Raw genomic sequence first — 20549 nt, 5'->3', positions numbered from 1 at the left:
TAATTTCATTCAGGTTAAAGTATTTTCTAATTTATCTTGTGATTTCTTTTTTGATCCGTTGGTTATTTAGTTGTGTGTTGTTTAAATTTTCACATAACTGAATTTTCAATATATTTTTCTGTTACTAATTTGTAATATCATTTAATTGTGGTTGGATATTATAGTCTGCCTGACTTTGATCTTATACATTTATTTAGCTTGTTTTATGGCTTAAAATGGTCTAGCCTGGAGAATTTTCCATACGATCTTGAAAAAAATGTGTATTTTGCAGTGCTTAGGTGGAATGTTCTATGCAAGTGTGTTGGATCTATTTGGTTTACAGGGTTCTTCTATTTCCTTGTGACCTTCTGCTTTTTTCCACCCATCATTAAAAGTGAGATAGTAAAGTTTCCAGCTACTACTGTGGGATTTCCTATTTCTCCCTTCACTTGTGTCAGATTTTGCTTCATGTGTTTTGGCAGTTCATTGTTATGTGCACATATGATTAACAAGGTTATAGCTTCCTGATGAATTTGACTCTTTTATCACTACAAAAAGTCTTTTATCTCTAGCAACACTTTTTGTTTGTTTTAATGTCTATTTTCTCTGACACTTCAGCTTTCTTATGGTTTCTGTTTGCATGGAATATTCTTCTTCTATCCTTTTGCTTTCAGCTTACTTGTATCTTTGAATTAAAGTGTACCTCCTATAGATAGCGTATACTTGGACCTCATATTTTAATCCAGTATGAGAGTAAAATTCCTGTTTTTTGATTTGATTTTTTCATTCATTCACATTTAATGTTATTATTGATATAGTTCAAATTATGTTTTCCATTTTACTTTTTGTTTTGTATATGTCAGGTGCTTTTTCTTCTCCTCTATGCCTCATTTACTGCTTTCTTTCAAATTAAGAGGATTATTTTTAAGGCAATAATTTAATTCCTTCAATGTTTTTTTTGTTTTGTTTTGTTTTGTTTTGTTTTGTTTTTAGTGGTACACGGGCCTCTCACTGTTGTGGCCTCTCCTATTGTGGAGCACAGGCTCCAGACGCGCAGGCTTAGCGGCCATGGCTCATGGGCCCAGCCACTCCACAGCATGTGGGATCTTCCCGGACCAGGGCATGAACCTGTGTCCCCTGCATCGGCAGGCGGACTCTCAACCACTGCACCACCAGGGAAGCCCCCTTTAATGATTTTTTAATTATATTCTTTGAGTTATCTTAGTGATTGCTCAAGGGTTTACTTATCAGAATGTACTTCAGATTTTTACAAACTTAATTCTATATAGATATTTCTGGAATTAAGTTTGTAAAAATATGAGGTATATTCTGATAAGTAAACCCTCAAGCAATCACTAAACTAACTCAAACAATATAGTAAAAAAAAATCATTAAAGAATTAAATATATATCTATATACATAGATGTTCTTTCCTCATTTTAAGTGCTATTACTATTGTATATGTATATTACTTTTATAGGTATTATAAACTTGACAGTACATTATTATAATTACTAATATATAATTTTCTGTCTTTTAAAGTAGAGGGAAAAAAGGGAAAGGACATATTTATAGAGCTTCCTTTTAAATAAATGAGCTAAAGAAGGCCTTTATATTTTGGTTTAGGTCTTCATAGCAGACTGGGACATTTAGCCCAAAAGCCCTTTGATGCTAAACTCAAAAAGTCACAGGGACAATACTAAAGCATTACTCATTAAATGTTGTTACTAAGATGGTATTTTAATGAATTCCAGGTATATTATTTTCTGATTCTCTTAACCAATATAGAATAAAGACTAACAGTCAAAGGGTACGGATATTTCAGAATTCTCCTAGATAGTCCCTAATTACTTAGTTACACTTTTGTGAAAAGTACTTTTTTAAAAAAGCTACAAAATGCTCGTTCAAAATGAAACACTTTAACATACTAAGAATGCAGATAAATTCTTGGCAGACATTCCAGGATTTTGCAGCATGGAGAGATAATTTTCTCTAGAAACTTTATGGTCAGCTGTTACCAGTCAGAGGAATTAGCTTTATAAATTACATAAACACTTCTCATCATTCTGATAAATGCATATTACAAAATAGCTATCTGATGTGCAGAAATGAAGTCTGTTTTATAAGTGTGTATAACTAAGTACCATAACCGGGTGGGACAGCATGTCAGGGATGGTTTGTCTGAAGAATGAAATATAGGAGTTAAGTGAGTAACAAACTAAGCGTATGGGGACCAATAATGTGTGTGAATGTCTGGTGGCAGAAATGAGTGACACTTTTTGTTAGGAGCTGGGTGAGGACCTGTCTGGCAGAAGCCCAGAGGAAAGGTAATAGGATATGATACTGTAGAAGCATGCAGAGAGCAGATCAGCAGGGATTTGCAAGCCACATTGAGATTTTTTTGTTATTGAAGTGTAGTTGATTTACAGTTTGTGTTAATTTCTGCTGTACAGCAAAGTGATTCAGTTATACATATATATACATTCTTTTAAATATTCTTTTCCATTAAGGTTTATCAAAGGATGTTGAATATAGTTCCCTGTGCTCTACAGTAGGACCTTGTTGTTCATCCATTCTATATATAATTGTTTGCATCTGCTGACCCCAAACTCCCAGTCCACCCCTCCTCCACCCCCTCCCCCTTGGCAACCACAAGTCTGTTCTCTATGTCTGTGTGTCTGTTTGAAATAATGCCATTTGCAGCAACATGGATAGATCTAGAGATTATCATACTAAGTGAAGTAAGTCAGAAAGTGAAAGACAAATTCCATATGATATCACTTGCATGTGGAATCTAAAATATGACACACACTGAGAGTTTTGGTTATTCCGCGGGAGAAACGGGTAGAATATCTGTCTGTTTCAAACAGAGAGATAACATCTTCTTATTTGCATTTGACAATGATTTTTCTGGTTTTTGTGTGGAGAATTAAATTGGAAGGGAAGCAATAATAGTAAGTTATTAACTGCTCTAAAAGACAAGGAAATAATAGTTTAAACCGGGTTTGTGTGATTATAGGATACAAAACCCATGCAGATGGAGAAAATGTTTTGGACGTTGAGAATAAAATGAGAAGTGTGGCATAGAAAAAAAGCCAGGAAAAAAATAGTAAATTTAGTATAAAATTTAAATCTTTAAAAATCTGGGTTAAAACACCTCTACTTCTGGGAACCAGACCATTTTAAGAAAATATGGTGATGGTGATATCTCATGGAGACTGTAAATATTTCACCTTAAGTTCAAAGCCACAGAAATAAAATCTTGGTGAGTCTAAATCAGTGTTAAATTGTAAGAATGTTAACTTTGGCTTTCTACCACATTTTCCATTCCAGTGTTGTGCTGGGTGGGGCATAGGACCCTCAAGCATCTGCTCAGCAAAGAGTCCTTCAAGAAGTGATTCTCTATCAGCTCCAATTTGATAAGTTGGATAAGTTGCCTCTATGGGCTTATCTTCCTTTGTAGAAATCCACCCCTTTTCACCACCACTATTAACTACCTCCACTCCCACTGGTATGGATCAAGGTTGATTAAATTGGTGGGGAATTTCTGGCAGTTGTAACTGCCTAAAAACAGCCTGTATCATGCTCCATGCCATTGCAAGGACATGAACAACTCTTTCTAGATGTGGACAAGGTTTAATTTCACAACCTATTGACATTCTGGAGAAAATCATTCTTGTTTGTGAAAGCCTGTCCTATGTATTGTTGATGTTTACCAGCTTCCTTGTCCTCTACTCCTTAAATGCAGTAGCACCCCTTCAGTTCTAACCATCAGAAATGTCTCTAATTCTTGCCAAATGGCCCCTGGGAATCAAAATTGTCCCTGGTGATGATCCACTTGTTTAGATTTTTAAATTAGCTTTTTATTGTTTTCTCTTAGCCTTTGTTATTGTTGATAATTTTGACAAAGGAGACTATTAGTTTTATGTTTCATTATTAAAAATATACTATTAACTTTCTCTAATCAACAATTTTAGTTTGGGCACTTAAATAGAGAAATATCTGATGTCTTCACAGTCAAAATGTAATGTTTCAAAATAAGAAATTGGTTAAACACATGTACTATGTGAATATGAAGAATTTCAAAACAATCATGACAAATTTAAGAAAAAGACTTGTCATGGGAAAATACTCCTGATAAATTGCAAAGTGAGGAAAGAGCAGCTATAAAGTGATAAGTAGAGTATGACATCGAAAATATATATGTATCTATGTTTATATACTCTGCAAAGATATATACTATAATATCAAGAGATGGTGGCATTACATATGATTTTTGTCATTTATATTTCCTTTGTGCCTCTCTATTGTCCAACTTTCTTATATTAGCAATGCATTACATTGGCAATGAGGAAAAAGCAAACCACAAATGTGGTTCTTTAAAATTGTCCCATTTATAGAACTTCTTGTATTTTGTATTCAATAACTACTTACTTTTGAAATCGTATGACTGAAATCACCATTATAGTCCTACAAATCACATCCAACCTGCACACAATTCAAAGGATTTTCTTTGTGGTAAAGACATGCAGCAACCTAATCACACCAATAATTCAAAAATAATAATTTGAAGTAAAGAGAACTTTTGTACTCTTAGATGTCATATCGTGGGACTGTCATTTTTGTTTGTGATTAGGGGGAAGAACACAGTTACTAAATCAACTAGGAAAAAAACCCTACTATTGTTCTCTGCCTATAAAAAGCAACAGATAATTACAGGAAAAAACACATTAAAATATAAGGAGAAATGGACAAGTTTTAGCAGTACTATATCCTGAAAGTGAGACTTTGCAATATATGTTATTTTTCTACTTTGATAGTACTGCTTACATGTTCTGTTTACAAAAGAGGTTTGTCTAAGGAAGCTCAGTAACAATGACATAACAGACTATTTGCTTAGTAATGGAAAATACAGAAGCAATAATATCCCCCAAAACAATATAACTGGAGCTTATTTGAAATCTTTTCAGGCAATTCTCATTTTATAGCACCTGAGTTGCATTAAAAATATATGCTATTCTTTAATGACTCTATGCTATTACAGTACATTACTAACATGCCAACCTGAGTCACCATGCAATTTATAACTAAAATGTTGTTTCCTTCTCAGGATCTTGAAGTTCATTTTAGAATGATTTGAACAGTGCCAAACTTAATAGTATGTTCAAAGAAGTTTATTCTTGGTTTCCTTCAGTACATGCTAGACTAGATAGAGAGGCATTTGGTATCATTCTGCTGACCTTAGAAAGTTTCTCCAAGTAACGATAAATATCTGTAAAGGCTGGCATTTGAAAGGAATTATCCAATCTGGTCTGCTCAGCTGTGATATTAGGGAAGTAAATAAGATAAGAACCTACTTAAATTTTTTAGGAAAAGGATTTGCACTTTGGGTTAGGGAGTAGAACATCGTTGCTGACCATTTTGCTCACCATGACTAACTGAAAACATATATATTACAAATATCATATAAATATATCTTAAAGACATTGATGTAATTGGAATCCCAGAAAAAGAGAATAGGCAGAATGGAGCAGAAGCAATATTTAAAGAGAGAAGGATGGGAATTATGCAAAACCATTGAAAGACATTAATCCACATATTCAGAGACCTCAGAAAAACTCAGAGAAGATGAATACAAAGTAAACCCTACCAAGGCACATCCTAGACATATAGATACAAAGCAAAACTAAAGGGAAAACCTTAAAAGGAGCCAGAGAAAAAGCCATATCTTTCTCAGAGAAAAAAGAATCAGAATGGTAGATGTATTCCCAACAGAAAGCACCTTTAAAGTTTAAGAAAAAAGCATCTACACTTCTGTACTTTGAGAAAATATCCTTAGACACAAGGGCAAAAGAAAGGCATTATCAGATAAATCAAAGCTGAGAGCCGTTGTCCCAGCAGGCCAAAACTCTAAGAAATAATAAAGGAGCTCCTACTTACCAGCTGAAGGAGGTACAGGATCTCAGAAAGGAATGAAGAGCACTGGAAAATGTACAGATGTGTCTTCACAAAAGAAAAAGAGATTTATTACAGGTACACCAATAATAATATATATTTGAGGTTTAAAATATACATAGAAGTAAAATATATGACACCATTTGCAAATGAGTGCAAAAGAGGTGAATTGACTTACACTGCTGTAAGGTTTTTACATTGTCATTTAGAGGTAAAGTACTAATTTAAGAAAGATAAGATGAGTTAAGGGTGAATACTGTCACCTCTAAATTATCCACAAAAATAACAATATAAAAATTATAACTAAAAAGCAAAAGAAGAGATAACATAAATTCGTGCAAGAACAAAGAAGAAATGAGACAATATGAAAACAAATATTGAGCAGAGTTCTCTGTGCTATACAGTAGGTTCTTATTGTTTACCCATTTTAAATATAGCAGTGTGTACATGTCAATCCCCAACTCCCTATCTCTATTGTTAGTCAACTATACTCCAATATAAAATAAAAAGTTAAAAAAAATAAGATGACAAATAAAGAGATAGCAGACTGAAACTTAACAGTATTAAGAATCAAGTTTAATGTAACTGGATTGAACAGTCCAATTACAAGACACATTTTAGACTGGATTAAAGAAAAGTAGATAAAACTATGTGGTGCTCATGGGAGATATGCTCTATGTGTAAGAATAGAGTCAGGCTGAATTAAAGAAATGAAAATACACACTGTTGGATAGCTACCGAGTCCATATTAATATCAGGTAGACTTAAGGACAAGGAGTATAAAACAAGAACATTCCGTAGTGAGAAAACAGTCAGTTCACCTGTAAGACATAGCAATCCTAAATATGCATGTACCTAATGCATGGCTTCAAAGCATATAAGCCAATGGTAGAAGAATGAAAAGACTGGAAAGTAGCAGTCATAGTTGAAGAGTTTAACACACTATCAATACTTTCAGATATATTAATATGTGGGTATGTATAACAGAGCTAAACAAAAATCAGTAAAGATAGAGGATTATGAAAAAAAGTTTATTGAGGCATAATTGATGTACAAATAAACTGCGAGTATTTGAAATGTATCTTTTCAATAAAACCCATGAAACCATCACTGCAATCATTATAATGAACACATACATTGCTCCAGGCTTCCTCATGCCCCTTTGTAATTTTCCTCCCTCATGTCTTCCTCTCTAGCCCCCATCTGCAGGCTACCACAGACGTACTTTTCTCAGGATACACTGGAGTCTCAGTCTATTTGGGCTGTGACAACAAAATACCAGAGGCTGGGAAGCTTATACAACAGAAATTTATGCCTCACAGTTCTGGAAGCTGGAGGTCTGAGATCAGGGTATTGGCATCTCTGGGGATGGGCTGTCTCCCTGTGGGCTCTTTCAACAGGACACTAATCATCTCACTCATGACCCAATCATCTATGAAAGGCCCACCTCCTAGTTCCAACACCTTGGGCATTAAGTTTACCACATATGAATTTGGGGAGCACACAACATTCAGACCACAGCAACTGGTTTGCATTTTCTAGAATGTTATACAAGTTGAATGATATGTGTACCATGCAATTCTTTTGCCAACTTTTTTTCACTCAACATAGTTATTGTGAGATTCATCCATGTTGTTACATGCATCAGCAATCGATTTTTAAAATTTGATGAGTAGTATTCCATTATATGGATGTAGCACAGTCTGTGTATCCACTCCCATGTTGGTAAACATTTTGATTGTTTGCAATTCGGGGCTATTACTAACAATACTGCTATAAGCATTCATGTATAAGTCATTTACGGGTATGGACCTTCCTTGGACAAACACCTAGGAGTGGATTTCCTGAACCATACTATAGGCATATGTTTGACTTTTTAAGGAACTGACAGACTGTTTACCAAAGTGGTTATACTACCTTACAGCCCAAATAACAACTCATGGGAGTTCAAGTTCCTCCACCTCCTAAGTTATACTCAGAATGATCAGTATGTAGCCATTCTAATAAATTTTAGTGGTAAGTCCTGATACTTGGCATTTCTCTAATGACTAATGATGTTGAGCATCTCTTCATGTGCTTATTTTCTATCTGTATGTACTCTTTGGTGAAGTGTTTCTTCAATACTTTGGTCCATTTGTGTTATTTGTTTTATTATTGCACTTTGAGAGTTCTCTATATATTCTGGTTATAAATCTTTTTCAGATATTTGATTTACAAATATTTTCTTCCAGTCTGATTCTTGTATTTTATTTCTTTTAAGAACATTTTTCAAAGGCAGAAATTGTCAACTTATCAATGTTTTCCTTTTCAGGATCATGATTTTGAGTCCAAGAAATCTTTGCTTCACCCAAAGTCACAGAAATTTTCTCCAACCTCTTCTTCTAGAAGTTTTAGAGTTTAAGGTTTTACATATTAGGGTGGTCTATGATTTATATTGAGTTAATTTGTGTGTGTGTGGTGAGGGATGGATTGAGGTTAATTGTTTGCATATAGATATCCATTTATCCCACTACCATTTGTTAAAAAGGCTTTTTCTTTCTCTACTCAATTAATCTTGCACAATTTTCAAAGATGAAATGTATATATATCATAAAATATATTTTATGTATATAATTTTATGTATTTATTAAGCATATATAGGGATCTATTTCTGTACTATTCTGTTTTATTGAATAAAAAACAGAATTTATTTGTTCCTGATCCTTAATATCTACACAAATACCACATTATTGGGCTTCCCTGGTGGCGCAGTGGTTGAGAATCTGCCTGCCAAGGCAGGGGACATGGGTTCGAGCCCTGGTCTAGAAGGATCCCACATGCCACGGAGCAACTAGGCCCATGAGCCACAACTACTGAGCCTGCACGTCTGGAGCTTGTGCTCCGCAACAAGAGAGGCCACGATAGTGAGAGGCCCGCGACTGCAACTAGAGAAAGCCCACGCACAGAAACGAAGACCCAACACAGCCATAAATAAATAAATAAATAAATAAATAAATAAATAAATAAATAAATAAATAAAAATACCATGTTATTCTGATTACCTTAGCTTTATCATAAAGACTTGAAGTTCAAGTCCTCTAACTTTGTTTTCTCTTGCTCACATTTGTTATGACTATTGCATTTCCATGTGAAAGGTTGACAATTTCTACAATAAGTCTATTGGAATTTTTATAGGGATTGTGATGAATCTATAGCATAATTTGGGAGAATAGACATCATCATATTGAGTTGTTATATAAACGATCCCAAAGTGACCTCCTTTGTTTTGGCTGCTAGCTTGTTTATTTCTTCACTGCAGGCTGAGACCTGTTAGCTCAAAAACCCTCCAGCACCAATCTCAAATTTTTAAATGACCTATTATTCTTAAAATAGCCCAAACAAGCCCCTAGTTTGTTTATTTCTTCACTGCAGGCTGAGACCTGTTAACTCATAAACCCTCCAGCACCAAACTCAAAATTTTACACAACCTATTATTATTAATTTTTTAACATCTTTATTGGAATATAATTGCAACCTATTATTTTAAAATAGCCCCAAAGAGCAAACAAGCCATTTAGAACCTGGCTGCTCTTCATATCCAATGAAACCTCGCCTCACATCTGTTGGCCATTAATAAGATAGAGCGTGTAGTTATAAAACTCTAAACCACAGGTACCCTTGTGAGCTCTCTGACACAGAGAATCCCTGCTCTGCTGCTGGGTGACCTCACCTAGACAAGAAAGCCTGATCCCTCCCTTCTCCCAGTGTTCCCTTGCCCTTCCCCTTTCTGGATGGTGATCCCCGATCTTAACCTTGTGAATGGTTTCATGCTGGGAGGGACTTCCCTTCGTGCAACCCTCTCCAAGCTTGCATTGTGAAGCTTGTTGTGTGTCACTGCCTTCCCTGGTCATATCTTTTCTCTGGATCAGCATTTACATAATCGTCCACACATGCATTGGGAGTATCTCTCCTCTTATTTAGGATTTCTTTAACTTCTCTCAACAACATTTTCCAGTTTTCACTGCACAAGTCTTAAACAACTTTAGTTAGATTTATGCCTACATATTTCATATTTTTGACACTATCGGAAATGGTATTTAAAATTTTAATTTAATTTTTTTTATTACTAGCATATAGAAATACTATTGCTTTTGGGTATTTTTTCATCCTGCTACTTTGCTGAACTCACATAATAGTTCTAGTAACTTTATCTGTAGATCCCATAAGGTTTTCCACATTTTCTAAATGTTAGGTAGATTTCACCAGTAAAGCCATCTGGGTTTGAATTTTCTTTTTGGAAATGTTTTTAAGGACAAATTCCATTTCTTCAAAAGATATAGAGTTAGTCAGGTGATTTATTTCTTTTCAAGTAAACTTCTACCCTTCATCTTCCAGGGAACTTTTTTATTTTAACTAAGTTGATGAATTTATAAGCATAAAGTGGTCATTCTATCATTTTAACATCTGTAGATGTTCCTGATAATGTCATTCCTGAATGTTATTCTATTTTTTTTTAAAGCAGTCTTACACAGTGCTCTTTTCCTTTATTTTTTTTGTTTTGTTTTGTTTTTTGGTTTTTGGTTTTTTTTGGCAGTATGTGGGCCTCTCACTGTTGTGGCCTCTCCCATTGCGGAGCACAGGCTCCGGATGCACAGGCTAAGCAGCCATGGCTCACAGGCCCAGCCACTCCATGGCATGTGGGATCCTCCCGGACCGGGGCACGAACCCGTGTCCCCCGCATCGGCAGGCGGACTCTCAACCACTGCGCCACCAGGGAAGCCCCTGAATGTTATTATTGATTTGTCTGTCTACTGTCTCTGACTCTGCATCCCCCCACCCCTATCTGTCTGGCTAGAAGCTTAACATCTTTGTTGATCTTATTAAAGAACTGTCTTTTGGAGATCATTGATTTGAGACCTTTTTCTTTTCAAATATAGGCATTCATTGCTCTACATTTCCCTCTTAGTGCTGCTTTAGCAGCATCTCACAAATTTTGGTGTGCTGTGTTTACCTTTTCATTCAGACTAAAATACTTTCTAATTTCCCTTCTAACTTTTTTGAACTATCTTGAATTATGTTATTTAGATTTCAAATATTTTGGAAATTTTTCATTCTATTTTTCTGTTATTAATTACTAATTTATTTCTATTGTGGTCAGAGAACTTATTCTGTATGACCTGGATCTTTTAAAATTTATTGAGACTTGGCTTATAGTCAAAAATTTGGTCTATCTTTGTAAATTCTCATGTTCAATTGAGAAGAATATGTATTCTGCTGATGTTATTGTTTTATAGAAATTAATTAGGTCTAGTTGGTTCATAGTGTTGTTCAAAACTATTATAAGAAGAAAATAAAAATTTATATATTCCTATATCTATTGCTTCCATAATTAAAAAGTGCTTAGAAAGAAAACTTTAGGCACAGGTGATTTCACTATGTATTCTAAAAACATTTAAGGAACAAATTACACTAATTTTAAATAAAATTTTCAGATAATAGAAAAATATGAGTCATTTCTTAACTTCTTTCATAATGCATAATACCAAAATCTGACAAGGACATTAACAAGTAAAGAAAATTACAGACAATATCATATGAACAGTTGTAAAAATCCTTAATAACATGATGACAAAACAAATCTAGGGATAAATTAAAAAGATAATCCTTCATGGTCAAGTGAGGTTTATTCCATGAACAGAAAGTTGGTTTCACATCTGAAATTCAATCAGAGTAATTCACCCATGTACAGATAAGGGAGAAGATACATTTATTCATATCAATAGATAGAGAAATGGATGTTGATAGAATTTAATATCCAACCATATTAAAATCTCTCAGAAAAAATAGGAATAAGAAAGGAAATTACTCAATCCGATAAAGGGTAGGTTCAATAAAACTAGAGCTAACAACACAGTTAATGATGAAATATTCAGTAATTACTCATTAAGTTGTGGAAAAGACAAAGGTATTCACTATAAATGAGTTTCTTCACCATTGTATGGGAAGTCCTAGCCAGTATAATGAAACATGAAAAAAATTAATAAAATTTATAACCATTAGAAAGAGCCTTGTTTTAGTTTCAGATGACATAGATTTGCACATTAAAATCCAAAATAATCTATAGGCAAAACTAGAATGAACAAATAAATTTAGCAAGGCCATGAGATACAAGGTCAATATACAAAAACAATGTATATTATGAGGTTCAGCAACAGACATTTGAAAAAATAATAAAAATTTTTAAATTTCAAATAACATTTTCAAGAGTATCCAAAAAATTTATATCTTCAGGAACTAATTTAACAAGAATGTGCCAGATCTCTTTACGGAAAACTATAGAATATCACTGGGGAAAACTAAAGGAGACCTAAATAAGTGATGGAATAAATCAATAAAGAAGAAGAAAAGGTGTTTTACTTCAATACACATTAGGGAAATGCAGACTAAGGGCACAAGAAGTCACATCCTGCACCTACCAGAAGGTCATGATTACAAAGACAAGTGTTAGCAAAGATATGGAGCAATGCTCTTCCCAGTGCTATTGGAAGTGAGAAATGCATGAGCTCTTTGGAAGACCATGAGTGGCAGTTTCCATCAAAAATAATATTAAAATTAAGTGACCCAGGAATTCTACTCTTAAATACATATAAGTGGATGTAAATCGATTATAAAATATATTTACTGGAATGTTCATCTTTATTCATAACAGTCAAAAAGGAAGAAAACTCTGATACTCACCAACAGGTAAGTAGATAAAAATCAATACACAATGGAATATTATGCAACAATAAAAAATAAACTATTGGTAAATGCAAAAATATGAAAAGCTCTTAAACATATTTGTTGAGTGAAAAAGACCAGATGTATAGAATTGCACACTCTATGATTCCATGTATATGAAGTAAAAAAAAAATCCAGGTTAAACAAACAAAAAATCAGAATGAACTGACATTTATAGAGTCAGAATAAGTTACTTTTAGGGGTCTAAAATTGAAAGGTGCACAAGAAGACCTTAGTGTTGCAAATCTATTTCTTTACACTTAAAATTACAGGATTATATATAAGCCGTATACATCTCATGAAAACTTTAAAAATACTTACGAATGGATTTTTTTTAAACCTGGAATTGTGTAAAAACAACAAAAAATTGTTGAGGAAAAACAGATCTTTAAATTAAAATACAGTTTATAACAGTAGCCTATATGACATTTTTAACACAATGGAGAGGCCACTGGGGAGTGGTTAGAAGTCGATCTCTCTTCCCTAAAAGTCTCATAAACTCTTCAACCAGTGCAGCCATTAGAAAGAAAACATGGGCACATACATAATTCAAAATTTTCTAGTAACCACATTAGAAAATGTAAAAGAAACACATAAAAATGGTATTAATAATGTATTTTATTTAACCTAATATATCTAAAATATCATTTTAACATGTAATCAAAAAACTTAAAGATACTGTCTTTTATTCACACTAAGACTTTGAAATCTGGTATGAATTTTACATACCATACGTCTCAGTTTGGACTACCCACATTTCAAGTGCTCAGTAGACTCATGTGGCTGGTGGTGACTATAGTCTCAGACAGGAGGAGGAAGGAAATTTCCATCTTAGTTTTGTGCTTTTTCTTTTTATTTGAGGGCTATGGGTGTGTGGGAGGTGAGAGAGTGTGAGAAGCACGGAATCCAAATGCCTGTCTTTATATTTGTATATGTTAGTCAACAGTTTCTCTTATCGATTTCAGCTAGCCTTCCATGAGCTTCGAACTTGCATATATTTTTCAATTTTATCCATACTATGAGAGGCTTAAAAACAATCCAGATAAGTGATGCCTCTTGTATTTCTTTTATATGTCAGTTGGATAACTCTTGAATAAAAAGATGAGATTTCTTTGCCATGGGCAAATTTTTCAGTGCCATACTGACTTTTGGTAATCACTTATGTATTTAATAAAACCTTCTAGAACCTATTGTGGGGAGAATTTTAAGTTTCTGGTTTCTAGTTGGCAGGAATCTTCTTTTTCTTCCATTAAAAAAATGGGAGTATATTTACTCATCTTAAACACTCCAGGACCCTTTACATTTCCTGTGATTTCTGAAGGATTGGAGTTTCTGAGTCCACACCTGCATCTTGCTCTCACGTAACGAAGTGAGGGACCTTCACCCAACATCCTCCTTCAACAGGACATGTCACCTCTTACCTGCATTTCGTCTGTTCTGTTGTGCTCCTTGATGGAAAAGATGGAGCAGTAGAATCAGCTGCTAAGGAGTTATACTTCCTTTTCTCTCATCTGTTTAAATTAAATCATCTACCATAAATTATGTTTTCATCTTCATTTTCCTCTTATTTTACCTCAAAAATAGAAAAGAGGCTTATTATTTCAACATAAAGCCTTTTATCATGTTGAGAATTAACCCTACTGGAAGATGGATTATGATCATTTATCCATGTTCTTGGATCTATACAGCTTCTTTAATCTTTGCTATTTAGTCTATGAAAATTGGAGCTGAGTAGACATGTAGTGAAGTCATGCATGCTTCACAGAAGTAGTGAAACGAAAATTAAGTACTGACCAGTCTGTGCTCAATAACATGGCAGATTCCAATGCACATTTTTTTGATCAAATAGCTGGTTTTTTAGAGGCAGAATATCACTGGCTTCATAGTTCTGTCTTTAATTTTACTATTATTGTTTAAAATTCTATGTACACTGTGATATAGTTCTAACCTATGCTAGAAGTCTGTCCTCTGTCTTGGAAAAAAATTAATAGTGCCTGTTTGGTGAGAGGAACCCCAGACAGGCAAGGGCAGGTCTGTTGGTGCAGGTGCAGAATGAGATCAAATTCTAAGCAGCAAAGCCATCTCAGGAGACTTTATTTTAAAATCTGAAGTCAGAAAAAAATTACAAGAACACAATCCTTTTCTGTATTTAATAACCACAGAAATCCTGTTCTGCATATAATTACTTCATGAGGTTATTTGTCAAAGTCCATTTTGGATATCTGTATTTGAGAAAGTTTTAATGTAGCTCTCATAGAATTACAGTATTTCATCTCTTAAAGCTTTTTATTGGAATTGGCCGCCATGGATAACAATATTCAAATTGATATCTTTAACTCTGAAAGTGGATCAAGCATCCACTTTTTTTCTGTTAGGCCTCAGGGTCTTAGACCATCATGTTTTCTTGTCTCTTATCCTTTGAAATAACTAATCCAATGACTCTGGTCGATTCCATAGTTTAAAACCATGTGCACACAAAGTTTATTCTGTCCATTGAGGCCTCACTCAGAGGGCTGGGGCTGAGGGACAGAGAGGAGAGAGGGAGGACGGGAGCTGTAACCCCACAAAACTGCACAGAGCTCACTCAGCACAGTCAGAGGGCAGCTTCGCGGGCTTCATCAGGAGTCTGCTGTCTGTGTGGTGAGTCTCTAGTCAGGGACAAACTGTGGTGCAGAAATAATGTGGGGTCTGCCAAGCTGTAGAAAGGGAAGTAAGAAAAATATAAGCACCCATATAAATATTTTCTCTCGGTGTTGGCTTCACCACATTAAAAGCAATCTTGGTGGATTTTTTTTTCATTTATTTCTGGTACAAATAAATTTTCATGGATTTGAAAATTCTCTGAGACATAAGTCCCTCTTTTCTTGTGCAGACTGAAGAATAAACTGCCCAGCTTTGGGGAGAGATGGCTTCTGGGTAGCTAAGAAGCCAAATAGGAGACTAAAAAATGTCAAATATCATAGGACTAAAGAATCAGATCAAACACAATACCAGTCTAATTAGCCAGGTTTTTCTCTTAGCCTGTGGCCTTTTGTCATTTCCTTTTATTCCTTCATGTGAACCATTCTTTCTTTCCCATTTGAGGGATTTCACAAGACAACATTACTTTGGGAGATGTCATTTTTCTTTTCTTTTTACATGGCATGCTCACATTTATTTTCAAATAATAACATACCCTTAATAGCCAATAAATTCATGTGTCTTGTTTTTGAAGTATAGTTGATTTACAATGTTATATTAACTTCAGGTGTATAACATAGTGATTCAATATTTTTATAGATTATGCTCCATTGAAATTTATTACAAAATATTGACTATATTCCCTGTGTTGTAAAATATATCCTTGTATCTTATTTATTTTATATCTAGTAGTTTGTACCTGTTAATCCCCTACCCCTATCTTGCCCCTCCCCCCTTCCCTCTCCCCCCTGGTAACCACTAGTTTGTTCTCTGTATCTATGAGTCTGTTTCTGTTTCATTATATTCATTCATTTGTTGTATATTTAGATTCCACACATAAGTGAAAGCACACATTACTTTTCCGTCTCTGTCTGACATACTTCACTAAGCACAATACCTTCCAGGTTCATCCATGTTGCTGTAAATGACAAAATTGGGGAAACCACTGAAGCACTGAACAAGCAATAACACTGGTCTCTGCTCACTTTTTTTAAAATTAAAAATACAAAATCTTGTAACATATGTGGAACCATGATTTATAATACCATACACTCATTTTTATACTTGATAAATAAAAATTTAGAAAAATTCCCAAGATTTATATTAAGAAAAATACAGAATATAAAAACTCCTTTAATTTTGGATCTTAATAATGAAATTGGCTGCTGATTCTCCTCATTCGTGTCTCCTCTGACTATTCTGTGAGTGAATTCCCCAACAGCTGTAGTGTAAGATGGTTTCATTTCATTTAATTAACAGAGCTGGGTCTTCAGGGAATCTTCCCATGAAATCTGAGCAGTTCTGTAAATGGAGAAATAGTTTCTAGAGAGGAGGCCTACACAGCCACCCACTGACATGTTCATAGAAATAATTCCATGTTGAAAAGAGAGCCCCAGGGTAATGTCAGTGCAGTTTTAATCATAGCTACTAATTATGAACAATGAGTCACTTCAACAATTTTTTGTGTCTTAGATATAATAAAGGGAATAATTAACAGTCAGCAATAATTCTCAAGCTGGTAGAGTTACACAGCCAAGGAGTCTGAATTGTGTACCTCAATAAAGTAAAATACTTTGTAGAATGTCCCTAGAATGTCCCTCTACCTGGCTTCTTATTAAAGATCATTTACCAAAGAGCATGTCCTTCTAAAAGCACTCAGGCTATGACCCACCAGCTGCTGGGAGGTTATCAAGACTCATGGACCACGTGCTAAGGAAACTCACTCTTAGGAACAGACAGTAACTGTTTAGGATTGTAACCCGGGTTACTACAAACCACCCTGGGAACACGACCTCACCCTCCATGCTTATGTATGTTTGATGCAAATGCTACCAAATACTTGTACTGGCTGTATTCCTATCAACGATTTTAATTTTCTTCTTACCTTTATTGTTTTCCATATTCTGTGCAATGGGTTAGTATTACTTTTATAACCAGAAAGCGATGTTCCCTAGGAAGAATACTGAGAGGCACTAAACTTTTCCTGTATCCTTCAAGCTGCAATTCCTGACAATTTTCCCTCCTCTGGTATTTTCAGACCTGCCCATTCTCCAGTCCCCATGCTCTAGGGGGTCAGCCTCACGCCTGTCTCCCTGCCTCTGGACTTGGCCTCCTTCACCCTCACCTTCAGCACTGGCAGAGAAGCTTACTGACAATGCAGTATCTTGGCCTCTCACCTTCTGAGATGGCCCACACTCTGTCTGTGGAGCATGTTTCTCTCTAAATAAATCCTCTTCTTACCTAGAAAAAAAAAATGCAGTATCTTACTGTTGCTGTAAATCCTATAAAACCCTTCCTCCAGTGACTTCATTTTGCTTACAAAATAAAGAGAACCGAGCTCCTAACCCATCAGCTTACTGATCAGGCCCCTGTTTCCTTCCCAGCTGCACTTCCTGTCCCCAAGAAGAATGTTAAAAGCCAGCAGCATCAAACAGCTTCTGGTTCCACACATCCCAGGTTTGTGTCAGCTCAGTGCATCTACTTATATCCCATTTTCCTGAACCCCTTCATTTGCCTGGTTAACTTACTCATCCTTTAAGACTCTCAGCTCAGAAGATACATCCTCCAGCAATCTTTCTTCTACTCTCCCAGCATCCGCCTCTGATGGCTACAATGCCCCTTCTTGGCATTCCCCTGAATTATTTATACTTGTCACTGCTATTTTATTTCACTGTAATGATAATTTGATGTGACTGTCAGCCATACCAGATACATGGGTTCCTTTAGGGCAGGAAATGTGCCTATTGTTTGCTTACTTTCACCTGGAGTCTTGATACACGTATGATTAAAAGTCACTAAATATTTGGTGAATGAACAAAATTGTATTATCAATGAACCTGCCAGCAGCATTACAGAATTCTTTCTTGCAACACTTTCTGGTGGTAAAAGTTAGTTAAAGGAACTTCAAGTATTTTTACGATCGTTGACCAAGAAGCAAAGCAGAGCTATTGAAAATTGCTCCGCAATATCTACTGTAATAGCTTATAAAACCACAGTGTAATCAATAATTTGCATGTGGTACATGCCATAAAATAACATTGCAATATGATAACTCCATGTGAGACTAAGAACTAGTATCGCAGTGAAACATAACAGTGTAATACCCCGGTACCTTGAATACTGCACTGTAATAGCAGAGGGTAAAATCTGCAAGATCAAAGTACGGTTGCATTGGTCATGATAGGACAGCCAACACTGCAGTAATGAAATCAGAGCTCTCCTGAAAGTAGCACAGTTTTGCTGCTGCTGTGGTTTGGCACAGGTCGGGCAGCCTCATCTAGTAGCAACTCAGCCATCCAGCTAGTTCTGCAACTTTGTCATCATGGATTTCTTGACTTCCAGTCATGCAAATGGTGAAAGAGAAAGAGGATTGCTGAGGCATGGGTCTATGGTCACACCTAAAATATGGTCTATGGCTTCTAAATTAGTCCCACCCAGATTCTGTTGCCAGAAAACAATCACAGGTAGCTCCAGTGGAGCAGCCAGGGAAGTCAGAATGTGCTCCACTCATCAGCCCAGGAGGAGGGAACGGGAGTGGAGACAGGATTTCACCAGACTCTGTTGTGTCGGACCAGAGCACCTATGCATGCAGGAGGGTGCTACAGAGGAAGACCCTAGAGGAATTCCACAAGGCACGCCCCAGGGCCCGTGCTGATGCAGGATCCATTCCCAGCATATCACTTTGGGGAGGCCATTATTCCTCCTGGAAACTCAGTATCAAGGGTACCGAATAAGCAGACCAATTCCATTCTTACCCCAGGACACAACGGCCTCTACATAAAGCCCCTGCAGTAACTCTACAGACTAACAACCCTAAGTTGCATTAGATAGTTTTTATTCCCAATATTTCAAATAGCATCCTTCTCCTCCACTCTGCCGTAGTTAAGTTTATTAGGAATTGATTTTTTTCTACTTCTGCAGGGGTAAAGACATGACAAAAGTCGGTATTTGTGTCTTGACCCAGTAGAAATATCTGTCATGAATAATTGTAGCTTTTAAAAACAATTGAAATGGAGCCTCAGATTGAATTTGAATGCTCTTAAGTTTGATGATATAAAACGTTACATGTTGGTGTAAATATAACAGACACATAGGCTCACAATGCATTAAAAACTTGACCTCACAGCAGAAAACAGCACAGTGACCCAGACAACTGAGAAGCTGGTAGCTGAGAGAGGACCACAGTGGAGAGCAGAACATCTCCTGCTCACCCTGCATTTCCACTTGGACACATCTCCAAGGGGTGTGCCCCTACCGTGGCACTTAACTGTTGGACGGTTGCTCACATCTGTTGCTTCTGGCAGACTGGACACCTGTGTAGGGCAGAGAGCAGCCCAGAGGTTGGAAGATGATCAATAAATGCTTGTTGATGGGGAGCACTGGCTGCAGTAACCGTGACTCGGGCTAGTTCTAGAGTCAGACAGCAGCTGCTGCTGTTTGTGCCTGCCAGGCATCCAGCTTTGAGCTCATTCCATGAGGCCAGGATGGAGCCAAGCTTACTCCCAGATCTGGAAGGAGGAGGACCTGGGACTTGGATCAGCCAACCCAAGCAGCAGATTCCCTCAGCTAGTTGTACCAAATGAGGAAGCTCTGAGTAGAGGAAAAGAGACTCCTTCTAGACTCGTGTGGAACTTTCAGGAAAACAGACTCTCTTTTTCCGCTGGGATTGCAAGCAGATAGAATGACATAAAGGTATAAATTTGTAGCTTCTAGGCGCCCACGTGGGGGGCCTGATGACCTAGACTTAAGGCATCAAGGAGTGAGACAAGGCGCCGATGTTGGTGTGTAAGGTCCCACCCCGTGCAGACTGGCTCCCCACCTTCCAGCTACTCAACTTCTTGTTTTGTTTTGTTTTGGTTTTTGCTGTGATCAAAGTCAATTGGGTTGCTACCACTTGTAACCAAAAGAACAAATACACACTGATTGGCTTAATTCATATAATCTTGCTTGATGAGGACAAGAAACAAACAAAATCATATATGTTTAATCTTAAATATGTTAGAAAACATTTTCTACTTGAAACAAAGAATTTATAACAAAATTCCATTCTAAGATGACTGAACCACACTAATTTTTATACAAAACAATAGACCTCCTTTTGTGTCATAATATTGTATGTGTTTTATTATTTTATCAGATGTATTTAAAATGATAACTAAAAACCTTGTTTCATTAAA

The sequence above is a fragment of the Mesoplodon densirostris genome, chromosome 3 (assembly GCF_025265405.1).
Source record: "Mesoplodon densirostris isolate mMesDen1 chromosome 3, mMesDen1 primary haplotype, whole genome shotgun sequence".
Lineage (NCBI taxonomy): Eukaryota > Metazoa > Chordata > Mammalia > Artiodactyla > Ziphiidae > Mesoplodon > Mesoplodon densirostris.
The sequence above is the reverse complement of the archived record's forward strand: the minus strand, read 5'-3'. Positions refer to the sequence as shown.